Source organism: Protopterus annectens, chromosome 5.part1 (genome assembly GCF_019279795.1).
Source record: "Protopterus annectens isolate FY-2018-M chromosome 5.part1, PAN1.0, whole genome shotgun sequence".
NCBI classification, from domain to species: domain Eukaryota; kingdom Metazoa; phylum Chordata; order Ceratodontiformes; family Protopteridae; genus Protopterus; species Protopterus annectens.
The window spans coordinates 675,026,283-675,046,787 of NC_056736.1; the positions used below are offsets into that span (position 1 = coordinate 675,026,283).

General features: G+C 42.7%; 1 protein-coding gene across 1 annotated transcript in view; it reads right to left on the reverse strand.

The window, feature by feature from the left end:
- The window catches only part of LOC122803253, a 1,850,609-nt gene that overhangs the window by 1,760,543 nt on the left and 69,561 nt on the right, over positions 1–20,505 (reverse strand). The gene's annotated exons all lie outside the window — the stretch shown is intronic.

The following is a 20,505-nucleotide window of genomic DNA, read 5'->3' on the forward strand; positions in this document are numbered from 1 at the left end:
CCTGGAACAACGGGCTCCGATCCAGAGGACTGAGCTGAAATAATCTGCGCCGAGGAAAAGAGTCGGAACCGAAAGTTCGGTTCGACCCCCCCCCCCCAGAACAGAAGAGAGATTGTCGGCTCAGAGACCCCTCGAAGGGTACCGAGGGTGTCGAGGTCAGTGGAGCCGAAAGCACTAAAGAAGACTTCGGCCCCAGTGGATCAACGATCATCAGATCCTCTACTCCCGGCTCTGATGACTCGACGGGTCTCGAAGGAGGATCAAGAGATGGGACAGGAAGGGTCTCAAGCTTCGAAACCAACTGGGACGAAACCGCAATCAGTTTGGATAAGGCCGTGTTCTCCAACAGTTTCTGCACCACTCGATCCACATCGGCGTCAGACAGTCTGGAGGAACGGGTCGAAGGGAACGAAGATTTCACCGAACGAAGGATCGATGAAGGGGGTACCTCTGATACTGGCTCCAAGACCTGGACCTCAACTCGAGGAAGTATCTCGGTGCTCGGCCCCAAGGTCTGTGGAGTCAGCAACTGAATCTTAGACGAGGTACTTGGAGCCGAAGACCTGGGCTCAGATACCTTCGAAGACTTTGACCCCTTCGAAGACTTCAATAACTGGTCTGCCTTGTCCATAGTCTCCTGAAACTCCGGCTTCAGGAGACCTCTCTCAACCAGTTTCCTGCGTCTCTCCATCATCACTAATCCTAATAATAATAACAGTAGTCTAAGTATATTAGGATATATATAGATATATATATATATATATATATATATATAAATAAGAGAAATATATAAAATGTACTGTCACTAAGAAAACACACAACTAGTAAGGAAACTAACGATTAACTAGGGAATTATCAGTAACAGTTTCTGCCAGAGCCCCGACAGAAAAAAAGGAAAATGGCCTAAGGTCTAGGGGCAGCCATTCCCAAACAAGCTAACGCTAATTCAAACACACACACACACACAACTATATTATACTAACTATGCTATCCAATAAAAAACTTCAACAATCTAAGAATTTTAGCTAAACATATGTATATACAAGTAGAAAAAATAGAGTATACTGGCCCGAACTCTCACTCGACGAGACCTATTACAGCTGCAAACTAGATCTGAGGGTTAGCAACAGGGGATCATGGGATAGGGACTGTGCCTCGAGCTTCTCAGACACAGAGCTTGGAATGTGGCCGACTTGGAGCCGAGGGATCGGCTCCAAACCCGTGTGCAAGAACAAACGGCGAGATCGAACAACTTCACATCATAAATTTAGAGAGATGTGTAACCCCAAAACGATTACTACAATGGAAAGATACTTATTTTACATAAGTGATCAAAAGCCTGTTGAAAGTTTTGCTTCATATATAACTGACTTGAGAAACAAAGCTAAAACATACAGACTTGGTGATCTGAAAGAAGAGTTGATAAAAAAGACAGGCTTGTATGTGGTATTAACAATGACACGGTGAGAAAGATTTTGCTTCGAGACAGTGATTTAACTTTAAATAAGGCCATTGAGATTTGTCAGATATAAGAGCTTACAGAAAAGCACACAAGTATGCTTACAAATGAGAATAATTGTGGAAAGCACAGTGACAGAGCTCATATAGACAGTATGCAGCACATGGTTAAAAGAAACAGGCCCAAGCACATTGGCAGCTACAGTGAGCCCTGTAATAATCCCTGGGAAACCTTGTAAAATTCTAGCAAGTTCTAAGTCTAGCTCTGTAAAACAGACATGCTCAGTGCACCACAGGGGTGACTCAGCAAAACCTATAGCAAATCTCATAGTCTACTGTCATAATTGTGGTGGCAATCATGAGCCTAAAAGCAAAGTGCTTAGCTTTTGGCCAGCAGTGTCAGTCTTGTAATAAAAGTGGAATCATTTCAAAAGACTTTGTAAATCAAATAAGACACACTTAATTACTGAGAAAGAGAGAGAGAGAGAGAGAGCATTCCAAGATACAAGTTGATCAGTTAGAAAGCTGCAACTCTACTTATGTTGATGGTGTGTTTGTGCTCGGTAAAATTGTTACTGCAGTAGACTTGTGGGCAAAGAAAAATATCTTTTGCACCGTTTGGATTAATGGGAATTCTGTAGAGCTCAAATTAAATACTGGCTCAATGTGCACTGTTATGTAAGCAGAAAGATTTGCTAAAGTAAAAGCTGCAGAACATCTTGATTTGACAAAGGGTGCGAGGCTTGTAGCTTATGGTGGTGAAGAGATTCAAACCAAAGGCTCAGTAGTGCTTTCATGTCATAGCTGTTCCCAGCAGAATAACTTGCAATTTGTTGTAGTCAAGAGACGCGTGCAGTTATTATTAGGCCTCAGAGGCAGTTTGAAACTAGGATGGCTTTCATTTAATAGAGTTCACCATGTAAACCTGCATAACAGCAGCTCAGATTTCGTCCAAATATTTTTTCTGACTATGCTGATATTTTTGCAGACAAACTAGGTAATCTACCAGTTGTGTACTCTATGAAGAGGTCATCTCAGCTTTCAAACCAACACATAAAGTTCCAGTAGCTATGCAAACCAGAGTCAAAGAGTTAGACAAAATGGTGCATCTAGGAGTCATTTGTCCAGTAAAACAACCTCCTGGATGGTTATCCTCCACAGTCGTAGCTCAAAGAAAAGCTCAGATGATATCAGAATATGTACTGATCCAAGAGACTTGTAAACATTAAAAAGACTTCATCATCCAATGTGCAAAGTTGAGGAGGTTGCTCTATCCATGTCAAATGTGGCCGTTTTTTTCTCAAATGCAGAAAGTTCATTTTGGCAAATTTTGCTTGACAGAAAATCTTAATTACTGACCACGTTAAGTACCCCACATTTGGGAGGTAACAGATATCCGAGAATGCCAGTGAAGTCTTTCAGCTTGCAATAGAGCAATTTTTTTTGGGATGTGTGCTATTACAGTAGATGATATTCTAGTAGGAGGCAATGGTGAAGCCGAGCACGAGTCATGACAGAAACCTCAAGAAAGTTTTGGAAAGAACACATGAAGCGAGTCTTAAAATCTCAATCCACAGAAGTGCAAATTCAGGCTACAAGAAGTTACTTATGTTGGCCAGTTGCTTACTAGCTCAGGCCCAAGACCAGATCCTTCTAAGCAAACAGCCATTCTTGAGATACCAGCTCCCGACAGTGTTCAAGCCCTAAAAGGTTTTCTTAGCATGGTCAACTATCCAGGCACATTCATTCCAGAATTAAGCCATCTTTCAGCACAGCTTAGAGAACTGACACGCAAAGATGTAATTTCATCATGGTCAGAACAGCACCTAAGTGTATTTGATGTCTTGAAACAGAAAATTGCTAGTCCACTAACTGTGAGCTATTATGATGTTCATACTCTAGTTACTTTTTCCTGTGATGCTTCTAAGTTTGGTCTAGGTGCGGTCATTCTTCAAGAAAGTAGACAAGTCACCTATGCTTTGAGAACTCTTACCCAAACTGAGATGCATTATGCCCAGATTGAGAAAAAGCTTCTGGCCATTGTGTGTGCATGTTCAAAGTTCCGTGATTACACTTATGGCCACCCTATCCAGATTGAAACAGATCAACCACCCTTTGTCACCATTTTGAGAAAGCCTATGTATACAGCTCCTGCCAGGTTGCAGCGTACAATTCTCAAATTGCAAAAGTAAAATTTCAATCTTGTCTACACAAAAGGAAAACTTATCTTGCCGATACTTTATCCAGATCACCCAGAAAAAAAACAGAACAGCGTAACAATGAGTTTGATTTTGAAGTCATTCATGGAAGTGACAAATATTTCTTCCATACATCTTGATGAGCTCGGAACTCCTACAGCTTCAGATCCAATTCTTCAGAAGCTAAACCTTTTTATCTGTTGAGGATGGCCATCAAAATGATCTTGTTTCCAGAAGTGCAGCCGTATTTTCCCTACAGAGACAAGATCTTCTCAGACAATGGTATCATCTTGAAAGGCCATAAAGTGATCGGAACAGAGTACATTAACATCTTGCATCGTGGTCACCTAGAAAATGGATTCTACCAAAAGAAGGGTGTGAGATCTAGTATTCTGACCTTCTACGTCAAGAGATATTGAGAAAGTACTTCCATCTTGTTCTGTATGCAATAGTACAAAGCCACATTAACAGAAAGAGCCACTTGCTAAGCTAAATTACTGAACTACCTTGGTTGACAGCTCAGATTTGTGAAGAGTTTATGTCAAGAGCCCGGATCATACATTGTGGAATCACAAGGAGTGGAATTCAGACAAAATCAGAAGCATTTGTTACCAGTATCCAAACCTGTTACAGCATCTTGCCTGTGACAAAGACTACATCTCATGAGTGACTTATCTAATGTTCCTGTGCCAGAGAACATTCTGCCAGAAATCCCTGTTCCTGAGAAAAATCCCCAACAGTTTCAAATAACAGAAAACTTACCAATGATTGTCCCTTTTGCTACACCCAGTCCCAATTATGTCACAAGATCAGGTCGTATCTCAAAACATTGTTCAAGATACACAGCAACATGGACAAGATTGTTTTCTTTATTATTGCTTGTATAATGCATGCCCATTGAAGTATCGTTTGCTAATCTAAGATAGCTCAGTAAAGAGGAGGGATGTAGATCAGTACATGTGTATGCCTTTAAGAGGCTTTCTAGTCTGTGGGCACATGAATTTATCTACTGAGCACGTGCAAAAGTGACTGCCATTTTGAGTGAGCAGCCAGAGTGGTAGCATGCAATGTTACTAGCCAGTCAGTCATATAGTTTAAGTTAAATGTGCTCGTTATTCATCCTAATGTGTTTGTACATAATAAAAATACTTAAACGAACACACGTGCCTCAACATCTTCTTAATGCGCTTAACACAGTCTATGGTCTAAGCATGGGCAATGATGTTCATGATGTCCATAAATATACTGCCTTAGATGTGTATACAATCTTGTATCTAAACTTCAGTTATAATACATGCTGTTGGCAACATGTAGCAATGTTTTGGTATTGTATACATGTTGTGGATTATTAACACTTTAGCTCTAGATAAGGGACAGGGTAAATTTACAATTATCAGACCCATCACAGAATGCAACTCTTCATTTTGTTCAAATCCCATGGGATATTTATGGATATTTATCAATACTAGACAAGTGTTCCAAAAAACTTACTAAAAGTAAGTAAGAAGTTAAAACTATGCCTTATAAGAGCCTGGAAAAGATTAATTTTCTATAAGCTAATACTGGCTACAGGCCAGGATGTACTTATATCATGCTATACATGACGTTTTCTTCCTCTTTTTAAAACACTGATATGTAATCTTCTGTCATGACTTCAAGAGGAAAAAGGATTACACCTTTAGAATTCCAAAATGCAAAACTGTAGAGAGCGCAAAATTTATAACCCCAAAATATAGTTAGGTCTTAGAATAAGTTACATTTACAGGTTAGTAAACTTTAATGCATTAGATTCTGCATTTTGTGATGGTCTTCAGCCTTTACTCATTTTAACTACGGAACCCTATCTACATCCTAGGAAAATAATAAAGCAGGGTCCAGAGTTCATTCTGGTGCATTAGATATTAGACAGGCATGGCAATGTCATACGAGTGTGGGGAATCCATGAACTCTTTCACTACAGGCAAAGACCAGGATGTTGGATTAGGAATGACCAGTACAGCTACACAGAGTAGTGAAGCTGGTTTATACAAAGATGTCATGTTCTTACCATAATGTTCCATCTATGTTGTTAATCTTCATTCATTCATTACTAATAGGTGTCGGTTACATCCTCGGCACAAAGTCGGCCTTATAACAAGCTTGTGCCAGCCAAAAAACTCTTGAGCTAAGCTTTACCCATAGTACCCCTCTCCCTGCTACCTCAGATAGAGGTTTGCCCGGGATAAAGAAAGCAAAGGCTTTTTCTGAGCAGAAACCCTAATGCGGGATTTGGATCAAATACAATCCTCCAGAAGCCCCTTGGAGGTGGAAGGAGGATGGGATGTAATGAATGAATGAAGATGAACAACACAGATGAACATTATAAGAACATAACTTCTTTATCTGAGGTTGTTAACCTTCATTCATTCCTTACTGATGGGACAGAGTATCTCGCTACTTTGAGTCCCAGGAGGCCCTTATGGAAGGATGTTCCAGAGTACCACTGAACCAAAGGATGCTCTTCCCCTGGAGACCAAATCCTATTTATAATGAGTGATAAAGGTATGAAGGGTAGCCCAAGTCGCAGCTGCACAGATATCAACCAATGAAGCCTTTGAATGAAAAGCAACAGAAGTTGCCACTGATCTGGTAGTGTGTGCTTTGACCTTGCACAGTAGTAGAATTTTATTATGTTGATAGACCAAGAAAGCACAGTTTCTCAACCACTTAGATAAAGTCACTTTTAGAGATGGAGTTTCCCCAATTTCAGGCCTGAATAGTAAACACATAACTGGTCTATTTTACGTACCGATTTAGTTCTGTCCAGATAAAAACATAATTGTCTATGTACATCCAGCAAATGAAGACAGTTCTCTCCTTTGAGTAGCCAGGAAAAAAGACTGGCAAGTCAATTATCTGGTTAACTGTCAATTCTGAAATAACGTTTGGGCAGAAAAGAATGGTTAGTCCGGAGTGATGCTCTTTCCTTATGCCTGACCATGTAAGGGCATTTTATGCACAAGGCCTGAAGTACGGAGATGCGTCTCACTGATGTGATGGCTACTAAAAACAGTGATTTCCAGTACAAAAACTTTAAATCGCAAGTTGTAGCGGGTTCGAAAGGTGATCATGTCAGGGATTGTAGTATTAGTGCTAAACTATAAGGTTCGATCGGTTCTTTGAAGGGTGGTCTGATGACCACAGAGAGAATCCAAAACCACACTAACAGGAGCTGAGCAAAGGGTCTAGTTCTCCTTGTCGGGACCAAATAAGAAATCTCGTCTACTTGCTGAGATAGATTTTCCTGGTGGATGGTTTATCTGAAGCCAGAAGGATATCGCATACAGGGGAGCCAAGGTTATTCGGCCTGGTGATTACTGGAGTGGAGAAACCAAGGTGTCAGCCTGAGACTTGAAATGTTCGGGTGAATCCTTGCGAGTGCGGGATCAATTCTGGAGCTGGATCCAGAATCCATGGTTGGTATACTAGGCAAGGCCAACGGAAGGGAAATCAAATTTGTCATAGCCAGTAAGGAGCAATGAGGCTTACTCTGTTTCTCAGCAGAAGAGCCTTCTTTAGAAATCAAGGAATCAGGGGAAAGTATACAGAAGTCCCATGGGCCAATCGTGTAACAGAGCCTCTCGGGGATTCCCCCTGCAGGGGATGGGTCTATATTATATGTTTGAAGTTTGAAAACTTTGAACGTTAAATAATCAAATTTAAAATGTTCAAACATTGAACATATAACAAAAAAAAAAAAAAACAGAACTTACCTGACTAGTGTAGGCAGGGGGGCAAGACCCCCCCCTACACCCCCCCCACAACCCTCGCTCTTTAAATATACCAACTTGGAGACCGCACTATCGTGCAGTAAAGGGATGCCTACAGCCAATTTTTTTTTTTTTTAAACATACGTTCGAAGTTTTATAACTACCGAACAATTAAATTCGATATTTTAATGTTCAAAGTTATAAAACTTTGAACATATGATACAGACCCTGGGGGGATTAGGGCAAATTAGCTGCTGCATTTGTGGTACGCTGGGGAGACGAAGAGGTCGCTGCAAGGCTGGCCCCAACAGCTGAAGATCTTCGCCGCAATGACTTGATTGAGGGACCACTCGTGAGGAAGAAGGATACATCTGCTCCACTTGTCTGCAATAATGTTGGAAATCCCAGGAATATTCATTGCGATCAGAAAGCAGTTTGAAGCTATCGCTCACTGTTAAATGCAATGGCCACCCAACACAACGGGTAGGACTTGGTTCCCACTTGTTTGTTGAATTACCAGACTACTGACATTGTTGGACTGTATAGCAATTGTTCCTGACGGGAGGATAGACTGAAATTCTTGCAACGCTAGAAGCATTGCCCTCAGTTCAAGAACACCGATATGCAGACTGGCCTCTATGTCTGATCACATGCCTTGGACTGTCTTTCCCTGAAAAAGCCCCCCCACCCCCACCCTATCAGGAAAGTGTCCGTGGTCACAGTGGCCTTGGGTTGAGAAGGGTAGAAAAGGCAACTCCATAAGTCTTTCTCTGGCTTCATCCACCAAATTAAATCTTGTTTGCATTGTTTTATGCGGATTTGAAAGGACATGGGATGATGCAAGGGATACCACTGCGTCAGTAGGAGCCACTGGAGAAGCCTCATGTGTAATCTTGCTAGAGGAACTCTTATAATTGATGCTGCCATTGAACCCAGAAGTTGAAGGACCGCCCGAGCCAAGACTTGGTCTTGACAGATTATCACCCAAATTTGGGACCGTAGCCTTTTCAGTCTGTGATTTGGGAGGGAGACCAGGCAAAATTGGCTATTGAAGTTTGCTCCTACAAATTCCAAGGTTTGAGACAACCTGCATTTCTCCCATTTTATAGAGATTCTGCCAGTGTTAAGAGTGTAGTTTAGGACTATCACCATTAGATGCTTGATGAAGGCAGTACGGACCCAATCGTTTAAAGTATGGAAACACCCGGAATCCTTGTTGCCTCAAGTGAGCCGTTACGACTGCCATGCATTTGGTGAACACTCTGGGGGCTGTAGAGAGTCTAAAGGGCAGTGCACAGAATTGGTAGTGATTGGCTTCCAGACGGAAGCTAAAGAATCTTCTGGAGCGCTTGTCCATCTTTATGTGATAATACGCATCTAATGAGCACATCCAATCGTCTTTCTCCAGAAAGGGGAGGATAGACTGAACCGCGACCATCCGGAATTTTGTTTGATTGACAAATTTTTCAGAATGTTGACATCCAAAATTGGTCTCCAGTCCCCTGTCTTTTTTGGCACTAAAAAAATCTTGAGTAGAATACAGATCCTATTTGGTCTAGTGAAACTGCTTGGATGACTTTTTTGAGACAGCTCTCATCTCTTGAGCTGCTGCTTCCCTTTGACAGGGTGGGACATCGGAAATTTGTCTCGATTTTGCGTAAAAGTTGAATGGTATGTGGTAACCTTTGGCTATGATCTTCTGCACCCAAGAATCTGTGGTTATTTTTTGCCAGGCAGGGTGGTGCAGAGACACACGCTCCAACTGCTTCCAGAGGAAAGCAATTGGGCCGCTCTTCAGGAGCGCTGGTAGGGCTGTCCAGAGAAAGAACCCCATGGTTACGCGGGCACCCTCTGCCTCTGTAGGGGAGTCTTCCAGAGAGAGTTAACCCCTCAGTCCTGGGGAGTAAACTCGCCACGTGTGTCATGGAAAGGACCCTGGGATTTGTGCCACATCTTTCCACTCCTGATTCCTACAGTAGGGACGTTGGGGAGTGGAAAAACGTACGCCCACGGCAGACAAGGTCTTGCCATCCTTTTCACACCTGGCTAATGTCTTTCACTTTCGGGCAAAAAAGAAGCTTCCACTGGAGCATTAAGGAAGTAAGATTTCGAAGGGTCCACAAAGTCACAAAAGAGCATATAGGCGTGACGTCTCATGAAGTCTCCTGCATCTGCAGCTCTAGCCGCTCCTTAGACAGCATGAGATATTAACCAAATGGACAAGCTGAACATGGATTCCAGGGTCGCAAGCTACGAGGCAACTTTGTCACGTACCTCAGAGACTGCTCCTGCTAAAGTTTCGGAGAGTTCAGAGACTAGGTTTCTCCAAAGCCTAGTAAAGTGTGCCACATAGCTCCAAGACCAAATAGCAAAGGTCGCTGAGGCACTCGCTTCCCTAACCTGTCAACCACCAGAGACGCTCTGTTTTGGAAATGGATAGTCTGGCTCTCCTTGGTGAGCTCTTTCCTAGTGGCTGCCACCACCACCATGGCATCTACTGGTAGGCCCTTCAACCAGTGTGGACTTTCCTCGGGAAAGGATAAAATTTTGTCTGGTCTCTGTGGGATTGGTTCAACGGTAACAGGCATGAGTTGGACTAGCTCGGTGTCACCCAGGAAGCAGAGGGTCGAGCACAAAAAGCCTGCAAGAATATGGACTCCTCGGAAGGGCTGGTGGGCTTCCAGTCTCCCTGCTGTTTCAGGATTTCCAGTATGTCTCCAAAGGAGACATCCCCAGGGGGCGACCGTGGGGACCGTTCCCCTTCATCGCAGTCTGTATCTTAGGTGAGGGACTCCTCAGGGGGGGTCCACGCGCTTAGTCTTGCACGGTCTCTTGTGTGGTACCTTATCAGCGGGGGCTTCTGATGAGGACTGTGAAGAGGGGGCATACTGCAGTAGAATATCTTGACGCTCTTGTGCTTGATGTCCCGATGCGGTGGCCTGTGTCAGCTACAGCTCAGAGGGAGGACATAACTGGTATTCAGACACCAGCGGCTTACCTACAGAGGTAAAGGCCCTTTCCACCACATGGAAGTCTGGCCCGCCTGAAGAGGGATGGTAGCCTAGAACAGAGAACGACAACCTCGAAACGGGGGTCACACCACGGTCCAATGGGCCCAATGCCAAGGAAGGTGCCCCAAGAGGACTCAATATGGTCAGGACTCCCAGAACAGTAGTAGATAGCACAATGGAAAAAATAGGCGCCGTACTAGGGGCCATGCTGCCTGCAGTTCAGTCATTATCCTGAGGATGGCCCAGCTCCAAACGAACCAAAGACCAAAGGGTAGGCTCTGGAACCACTTTGAGATCCACCAGTGGAACTGAAGAGATGGGAACCGAAAGAGGAGTCTGTGCTGAGAGCTTCGATGCCTGGAAGGAGGAGAGTATGTCTGAGTCCATGGAGATAGACTCGTTTTGGAAGGTGTTGCAATCCTTCTGGCCATCAGCAGCTCATCTACAAGGCACACCACGTCAAATTCAGAGAGGTCCCTGGTTGATTGGGTCAATATCCCCAATGGGGAGTCAGGCTGTTCCAAAAAGGAACTAAACTGTTGCCCAAAGAAAGGACCCACCGTGGGGGAGTATCAGGTCAGAGCAGACTGGCCTATCAGCACTGTGGTCTCAAGACCAGTAACAAGTATGGGGAAACTGGCTGGTGCTGGAGTAACTATAGCTGGTGCCAAAAAGGGCAGAACAGACAGTGGAAGCAAAATTGGTGCCGTAGATCTTGTTGGTGCCGTGGCTGGTGCTGGGGTTACAATTTTTGAAGATGGCACCAAAGTAAAAGCATTAGCTTCGGTACCAAAGACAGCACAGTGGAGGCCGGTTGAGGCCAAGTAGTGTCTGTCAATTTAGGTATTTTCTGTTTGGGTTCATGCTTCTTATCACCAGAGGGCGAGGAATGAACTAAGTGAGATCTTTTTTGTGTTCTCTACTCAGAGGGGATGAGCCCTCAGACCCAGAAATAGCCTCAGGGAATGGTGAAGGCCCTTTAATATAAACTTGTTCTTTCTCTTGTTCTGGGTACGAGAGCTGAACCGTTTACATATATCATAAGGAGGCTGCACTGAAAGGTGTGGGACACCCAGACAATAAACAAGAAACATGGGTGTCAGAATTAGGCATTTTGTGACCACATTGGTCACATTACTTAAAACCTGTAGTCCCCTTTTTTTTTTCTCTGACATGGCGGAAAAACAAGTTAAATCCAAAGCCTAAATACCAACAAACATAGTACAATGAAGTCTAAAGCGAAGGAGAAAGGAATTTTTTTTTTTTTTTTTGGAATACAAATACAGACAAGAAAGGACATCAACAATGGTATCAAGATTACCTCAAAAAGGTAAGGATTACCTCAAAAGGTAAGGAAAAAGGAAGAAAGCGAGAGAGGGAAGGGAAGGCCTGTACCAACAACACTGGTACTTGAGATTAACAAGTTGGTAAGAAAAACAAGAGAAAAACACTAAAAACGGGTAAAAGTTTAGAGATCAATTAAGAAAATTAGTAACAATAGCAAATAAGAGTAAATCTGAAGAAAAAGGTTTTTTAAAAGTACTTAGCTGAGAGCTGGCTTGACATGTCTTTTATGGTTACGTGGCAAACGAGATCTGAGGTAACAGGGAGAGGGGCACCAAGAGTAAAGCTTAGCTCAAGAGTTTTTTGGCTGGCACGAGGTTGTTTTAAGGCCAGCTCGGTTTCAAGGATGGAACAGACACCCATCAGTATGGAATGAATGAATATTAACAGCATTAGGTTTATTTTTTGCTGTAGATTAGAGGTATTACTGCTGAAACTGGGCGAATGATCAATTGCATACAATTTTTTTTTGAGGTTTGAATGATCGTGTTTAAGGTCATTTACAAAAAGTGAAAAAAAAAGAGTAGCAGACCAAGGACTGAGCTTGTGGTAACACAATGAATGTGCAAGACTCAGATAGTGAACTACTTGGATATACGTGGAAGGTATTGCAACCTTTTAAACCATTCCAAAAGTATTGGCTCCAAAGTTTAAGTTCACCAAGTTTATTAAAAAGCATTGTGTGATTTATCGTTTCAAAGGCCCCAATCAGGTCAATAAAAGTTCCCCAATAAGAAGGCCATCATTAAATGAATGCATCGCTTTAAGTTTATAGGGCAGTCCCAGTACTAAAGGAGTTACAAACAACATGTTGTTCGTCACACAGAAAAACCATACTGCTTTATTTTTTCAAAGAACTGCACAAGTTTTTTCAAATACATTTTGTGAAAGTGGACACAAATGCCCATGGGCCTACAGTTCTTGCAGTCTTTTGGTTGAAAACATTAGGAAGCCAGATTACAATGGCATGTCTGACAGCATAAGAAAGATGTTGGAGGATGCTTCACCATAAGGATAGTGTGTATGCAAAAGGTAAGAGATGTGGGACTTCCAGAAATGTAAATGAGATGTGGAGTCCCTCCCTCTCCCACAGGAATAGTAAGCTAGCAGATGGTGTAAAATTAAACACAAGGTTTTCAGAAAACAGCTGAAAGTGAATGCTGGGGAAAGTCTAGAGAAGAGAAAAAAAAACAGCTGAAGAAAAGTCAATGCCATGTGCTAAAAAGGCAGAAAGTCACAGTGACAATGTCAGAAATGAGACAGGTCTACAGCCATCTTTCTTAGTGGTAGCAGGAATGCCAACATCCTTCATGGAAGTGAAGTTAGGACAACTGTGAATAATGGTACAGGGCAGTTGTATCAGAATGGCCCACACCAGTTATACTACAGAAGTTACAGACAGAGTCTATGTTGGATCTTTGTGCTAAGAAGAAACCCTTTTGTAGAATTCATGAATCATCAACAGGGTTGGAAAAGGACAAGCCCACACATACATTTTTAATAATCAAATGACACGAGAACAAACAGAATTTAAAAAAGTGGAGACAGGCATACTAGAAAAAATGAGAAGGTGAACAGCCCTGGTGGGTTTGTTTGCCCAGCAAATGATAGAGGAATGGACAGGAATATCACCACAGGAAATGGTAAATGAATAGGCCCATCACCTTTTCCTTCTACGGCAGAAAAAAAAAAATGAAACAAATGATTGTGTGTTTTGCAATATTTGACTAGAAGTAAAGCGTACTGCTAAAATGTTGGCAACAAAGGAAGAAGCTATAATATAGGGATGTGAAGAGTGTATGTTGAGCTTGATTTCATAAGTTCATATGTGTGTACTAGGCTAATGGCCCTGGAGCCTTTTCAAGCCTAGCCCCCCAAAAAATTGCCCAGGCACCATGCCACACGATGTTAGTTCACAGTGCCCCTATCCAGAAGGGCAACTAGAGTGAACCCTGGGCTGAACTTTGTTACCCATCCACTCGTCAAGATTTCTCTTGAAGAGGGCCGGTGAGGTGCTCTGCTTGACATGAATGGGAAGCTTATTCCAGAGTATGGGCAGTCTTTGGGAGATGAACCTTTCCCTCCAGCATGTTCCATTAATTGTGGTAATGAGGTTGTGATCTCTGGAGCGTGTGGCACGGGGAATTGGGATTTATCTAGGTGTAGCATTTCAAGTAGGGCTGGGTTGGGACATGGCTTTCTAAGTCAAGCCGAGATCATCTCTAATTAGACGAAGAGACTGAAAACAGCCGAAGTTTCTTGAGTCTGTCCATGTAGGATGTGTTTAAGGCCTAGGATCCTTTTTATGCCAAATGGGGAGTTATATTCAAAGAGTGGTCTAATGAAGGATGAGTAGAGGTATGATGAGCTCTTTCTTCCTGGATGCGAAACCTTTGGTTATAAGATGTGCCACGTAGAAGGACTTTGACCACAGTGCCAATTTGGTGGTTAAAGTTGAGGTGGCAGTCGACCTGGGTGCCCAGATCTCTTATGGCACCTTCAGTGTTCAGTGGGCTCCCATCAACGTGGTAATTATGGCACCTTCAGTGTTCAGTGGGCTCCCATCAATGTAATAATTTGTGGGAACTGAGTTTTTTCCAAAGGGGATAACGCATTTTTTGGCGTTAAGCTTCAGCCCATGGTTCCAACACCAGTCACTGGTTTCAGAGAGGCCCTTTTGTAGGCTGTCTGCATCACTAATGACTCTTGGCTTGCAGTCATCAGTGAACTTGGTCGGCCAGAGTCCTTCTGTTGGCCTGAACTTCTAAGTAGTAGATGCCAAACAGGAGAGGGTCCAGGACAGAGCCCTGTGGACTCTGCTCGTGACTGGTCAACAGTCTGACTTGGAATCTGCAACTTTCACTCTGTGGGTCCTGTCTGAGCCAATTTTCAACCAGTCTAGTGATGCAAGGATTGATGCCTAGTTTGGAGAGTTTATTAATTATACCAAAGTGGGGGAATGGTATCAAAGGCCTTGGTCAAGTCAAGGTAGGCTGTATACACTGCCTTACTTTCATCCACAGCCTTGGTGACTGCCTCAAAGAAGTCAACCAGGTTCAACAGGCAGGATTATCCCCTTGACAAAGCCAAACTGTGTGGGTTCAAGAGTTTGGAGATAGCCTATATCTTTGTTAAGCAGGTCCATGATAATGTGCTCCACAGCTTTGCATACCAGACTTATCAGGCTAATGGAGCGATAGTTCCCAGGGTCTGTAGTTGCTCCCCCTTTATGGAGCAGGATGACTGTAGCAGTGCGCCATTCATTAGGGACATGGCCTGAGGTAAGGCTGTGACTAAACAGGGCACACAGATGTGGTGCCAGTTCGTTTTGTACCTCATGTAGGACAAAGCCAGGGATATTATCAGTTCCCATGGAAGCTGTATTCTTAGCTTTGGACAATGCAGCTTTTACCTGTGCTGCAGAAATGGTGAGTACCAGGCTTTTGGTATTATGATAGGGCCCTTTGGGGGGGGGGGGGTAAAACTGTCACCGAATCTGTCGGCCAGTATGTTGCCTATATCTGTTGGCTCAGTATAGGAGGTGCCATTGTGCAATAACTCAGAGCAAATCTAGGTATTGCCTTGGAGATTTTTAATATAGGCTATAGAAGGCGTTGGTTATTTTTGGTGTCAGCTGCAATTCTGCCTTAATAGCTGGCTTTAGAGGATTTGATAAGGGATCTCAGCTTTTTGTTGAGACTGGTAAGCGAAGTTTTCCAGTCTTGTGACTTCATTTTTTTCTGCAACAGTTTTTTTCCTTCTGTTGTAGAGTTTACTAATGGCTGGGGACCATCAGATTGGCTTTTTTGGAGGACAGCGTCTTGGTTTTATTTAATATGGCAAAGTCGTGAAGACTTCCCTGTAGCTTAATTTATACATCACCGTTTTTATCTCATCTTCTCCCATCTCAACTATTCTTTGCAGAGCCTCATCTTCTTCCAACCTTGGCATAATTCCATAAATATTTCTATTTCTGCTTTTTCCTGGTTTCCACACTCTGTTTTTATACACATTTTTTAAATATCCAAAAGTGAAAGAACAATGCTTCTGGAAGAAATAAGTGAAACAGAAATATGGGAGGCTAAGAAACCTCAAAATGTAGAAAAACAATGTGAACGGTTTACCAGTGGAAATGTGAAAAACAAAAGGAAAAATACTTTCAGTTTCAGTCAATTTAATTCAATGTTATAAGAAGGGGAATATCAAAGTCATGGAAACAAGCAATAATAGTTTTAATCCCTCAGAAAGGGAAGATCCAACAAACCTAGGCTCTTATAAACCGAAATCTAAACTGAACAACTGCAAGATATTCATAATCTTAGCAGACACACCAAGATCCCCAACAATTATTATACCTTTGGATCTATGTGAATTTGTAGAGGGGAGTCAAAAACCATGAGAATATTTATTCAGCATGATGTTAAACAGCTGAATAGAAAATGAATAGCCATTAATCTAAACACTGAAAATTATTTGACAAGGTCAGCTGGAGATTTTTAAGAACAATAAAAAGGAATGTAGATTCCCTGGTAGGTATAAAACTCAGGGCATTTAAAAGGGTTCAAATGCTAGACTGAAAGACTTAGGTTAGCTCTCAGCCCCAAAACGTGGTACAAAGTATGAGGGGGTGTCTGCTTTCTTCGCTTCTTTTTGCACTCTACTTTGAGCCCACAGCTATCAGAATAAGTTAGTCCAGCATACAAGGATATCACTGGAGTTCAACCACAGAAAAAAATTGTTATTTGCAGATGATGATCTCCTGTATTTAACAAACCCAGAAAAAAAATCTTCAAATATTATTTCAGAAAATAAATAAACTTGTTTAGTATAGGATCAGGGTCTAAAATTAATTAAAGCACAGACAAAAGCGATAGTGAAATATACATACCTACACATGACCTCATTGAAAAAGTTTCCCTTCACATGGGGCCATAGAAGAAATATCTGGGAGTATGGCAAAAAAAAAAAAGTAGTTATGTACTCACAATAACGTTCCATCTGAGTTGCCTGCAACCTGTGGGTATCGAATCCAATTCGGATCAGAGCTGGCAGCTTTCCTAGCTAAAAGATACGAGCTCCAAGCTTCTCCCCCTACCCATAATGCCCTGCCATCTCCCTCTAACCCTCAGATCGAGTTTGCCAAAAAAAAAGGCAATAGGAAAATTACTATAAACATAGGAAGGGATTATCATACATTCCACCTGATGTCATCTGGAAAAGACATATCCTGATCCTTTGATAACGAACTAAGGGTCCGGGGGATGGAGGGAGGGTCAGTTGCAGACAAATTAAGTTACCTACTCAGATGGAACATTATGGCGAGTACATAACTTCTTTATCTGAAGTAGTTCACTTCATTTGATCAGCAACCTATGGGACAGAGTCCCCAGCTACCAACAACTTGAGAGGCCCTTATGGAAGGATATTCCAGAGCACTGCAGAGCCAAAAGATGCGCGTCCTCTGGATATTAAATCCAATTTATAGTGTGTAATAAAGGTATGAGAGGAAGCCCAAGTAGCTGCAGAGCAAATGTCATCCAAAGAAACCCTTAACCAGAAAGCAGCAGAAGTAGCCATAGATCGGGTAGAAAGGGCTCGCACTCTCAGGGGCTCAGGATGACCAGAACTTTTGTATGCGAGGAGGATGCATTGGGAAATCCATCTAGCTAAGGTTACTTTAATGACTGGTTTCCCCAGACAGGATTTAGAAAAAGAAACAAAAAGTTGATCTGATTTTCGAAGATCTGCTGTTCTGTTTAAGTAAAAACGTAACTGTCTGTGAACATCCAGACAATGGACTGGTTGATGGTGGCTTCTGAAGCCACTTTTGGCAGAAAAGAGGGATTAGTCCTGAGGGAGATACTGTCTTTATGAAAGATGCTGTACGGAGGCTTACTGCAAAGAGAGTGAAGCTCCGATATCCTAACAGAAGTAATGGCAATCAGGAAGAACATCTTCCAAGAAGCATATTTTAAGTCGACTGAAGCCGCGGGTTCAAAAGGAGACCCAGTCAGTGCTTGAAGAACTAGGGTAAGATCCCATGGAGGCACTGCATCTTTAATAGGGGGGGGTCTTAACAAAAAAGTTCCTTTCATGAATGTTTTGTAAATCTTGGAGGACGCCAGGGGGCCTGAACTGTTTCCAACGTGGTAGTGGGAAATAGTTGCCAACTGAACTTTAATAGTAGAAGCACTAGCCCCTTGATGAAAATTATGGGAGAGAAAGTCTAGAACTGCTGGGATAGGAGCCGTGAAGGGGTCCAAATTCCTGTGCTCTGCCCAGACAGAGAAAAGTACAGTTTTGTACCTACCATAAATGTAGATGTTCGAAGATCCACATTGCTGCAGTCCTTACATATGGGTAGTCCGCTGTCCTCGGTCGGCCCGAATACCAAAGTATAAGGCTGACGTCGGTCAAGGCGCTTAAAACTGACATCAGGACGTCAGGGTACAAAAGCGCATGACCGACGTCATATCCTCAGTCTTTTCTTGCCCCAGATGTCAGAAGGCCCTAAAAAGAAAGGCCAAAACCAAAAGACAGTAAAAAAAAAACCAACCAACCACCCCTGCACTAATCCTATTTACAATATTTACAATATTCACAACCCAAACCACACAACCGCCTCTAACTACAGAGGGGAAGGAGGGAGGGTAAATTGGACTGCAGCAATGTGGATCTTCGAACATCTACATTTATGGTAGGTACAAAACTGTACTATGTTCTTCATCTCACATTGCTGCAGTCCTTACATATGGGTAGAATCCCAAAGCAGAGGTAAGGGAGGATGGCAAAACTATAAAGCATTAGGAGCTGCCAAAATGCCCTGTAAAATTGCAGTGGCAAAACCAGCCCTAGACTTAGAGTAAAGCGGAAGGTGATAATGCTTAGAGAAAGTATGCACTGAACTCCAAGTAGCCGCCTCCAAAATATCTTTAGTTGCCACCCCCCTTAAAAAAGCTGTAGAAGTGGCAGTAGCCCTAGTGGAATGAGGCCTAATCCCAGCTGGAATCTCCTTACCATGATGGGAATAACAGAAAGCAATACAAAACCCAATCCACTTAGAAATAGTTTGTTTTGAAACAGGCTTGCCCTGAGAACCCAAAGCAAATGAAACAAATAACTGCTGAGACTGCCTGAACCCTTTAGTTCTGCTCAAATAATATCGCAACTGCCTGTGTATATCCAAAGTGTGCAAAATCTTTTCCCCTTTATTTTGGGGGTTTGCATAAAAAGTAGGCAAATGAATAGTTTGGTTTAAAGCCACACTAGAAACCACTTTAGGCATAAAGGAAGGATTAGTACGCAAAGATACTCTATCCTTATGGAAAATTAAGAAAGGCTCAACCGCCATAAGGGCCTGTAATTCAGAAACCCTTCTCGCAGAGGTAATGGCCAACAAAAAAGCAGTCTTCCATGATAAATATTTCAACTCTGCAGTAGCTGCAGGCTCAAAAGGTTGTAGAGCGAGTTTCTCCAACACAAAATTGAGATCCCAAGCAGGAGTAGGAGCTCTACGTGGGGGTCTTATATTCTTTGCCCCTCTAAGGAATTGCTTAAACAAAGGATGAGAAAACAATGGTGGGTCACAGTCATAGTGAGCAGAAATTGCTGCAGCATGAACCTTAATAGAGAAGGACAAACCTTTGTCCAGTAACTCAGTAAGATATTGAAGAGCCACACTTAAATTAGGCTTAGAAACATCAAATTCCTTTGCTGTACTCCAAAATAAAAATCTCCTCCATTTATCTGCGTACACTTTCCTTGTACTAGGCCTTCTGGCCTCCAAATTAACATTCAAAACTTGCTGTGGAAGCTGAGACCCTCCAGGGTTTAAAACAGAATATGCCAGGCTGTTACATGTAGAGAGTGAAGTTTGACATTGAGTAAATGACTGCTCTCCTGAGACAGCAGGTGTGGAATCGATGGCAAAGGCCATGGAGGCTCCCGTACCAGACTTCTCAGTAATGGGTACCAGTGCTGTCGAGGCCAATCTGGAGCTATTAAAATCATCTTTGGCTTGTCCTGTCTGACCTTCAGGAGTACCTTTGGGAGGAGAGGCAGAGGTGGAAAGGCATACACATGAAGATTGCTCCAATTGAATGAGAGAGCATCCACTTTCCAAGCTGTGGGATGAAACCTTTTTGTGCAAAACTTTGGCAGCTGGAAGTTTAGTGGAGAAGCGAACAGATCTATGTCTGGAGTTCCCCATAACACTGTCAATTTCTGAAATACATGAGGATCCAATTTCCACTCGTGGGGATCCATAATTTGTCTGCTCAACACATCTGCTAAGGAGTTCTGTGCTCGGCAGAAACCTTGCCTGAAGATTTAGCTGTAAACTGAGAGCAGTCTCCCACAAAATCATTGCTTGTCTGCATAGAGGATAAGAATGCGTTCCCCCTTGCTTGTTGATGTACCACATGACAGTTGTGTTGTCTGTTAGAACCAACACCTGCCCTGGAAGAAGTAAATCCTTGAAAGCTATCAATGCAAATTGGACTGCTAACATCTCCTTCAAGTTGATATGTAGATGTTGAAGTCTGGCAGGCCACGTGTCTTGTACCCACTTTCCATTTAGATGAGCTCCCCAAGCTTTGTCTGAGGCATCTGTCGTTAGAATCTGACTCGCCTCTGGCCGGGTCACAGAGAGTCCCTTGTTTAGGTGACATTCCTGAGCCCACCACAAAAATTCCTTTTGAATGCAAGGTATTATCTGAATGACAGTGTCCATATCTTGGCAGTGCT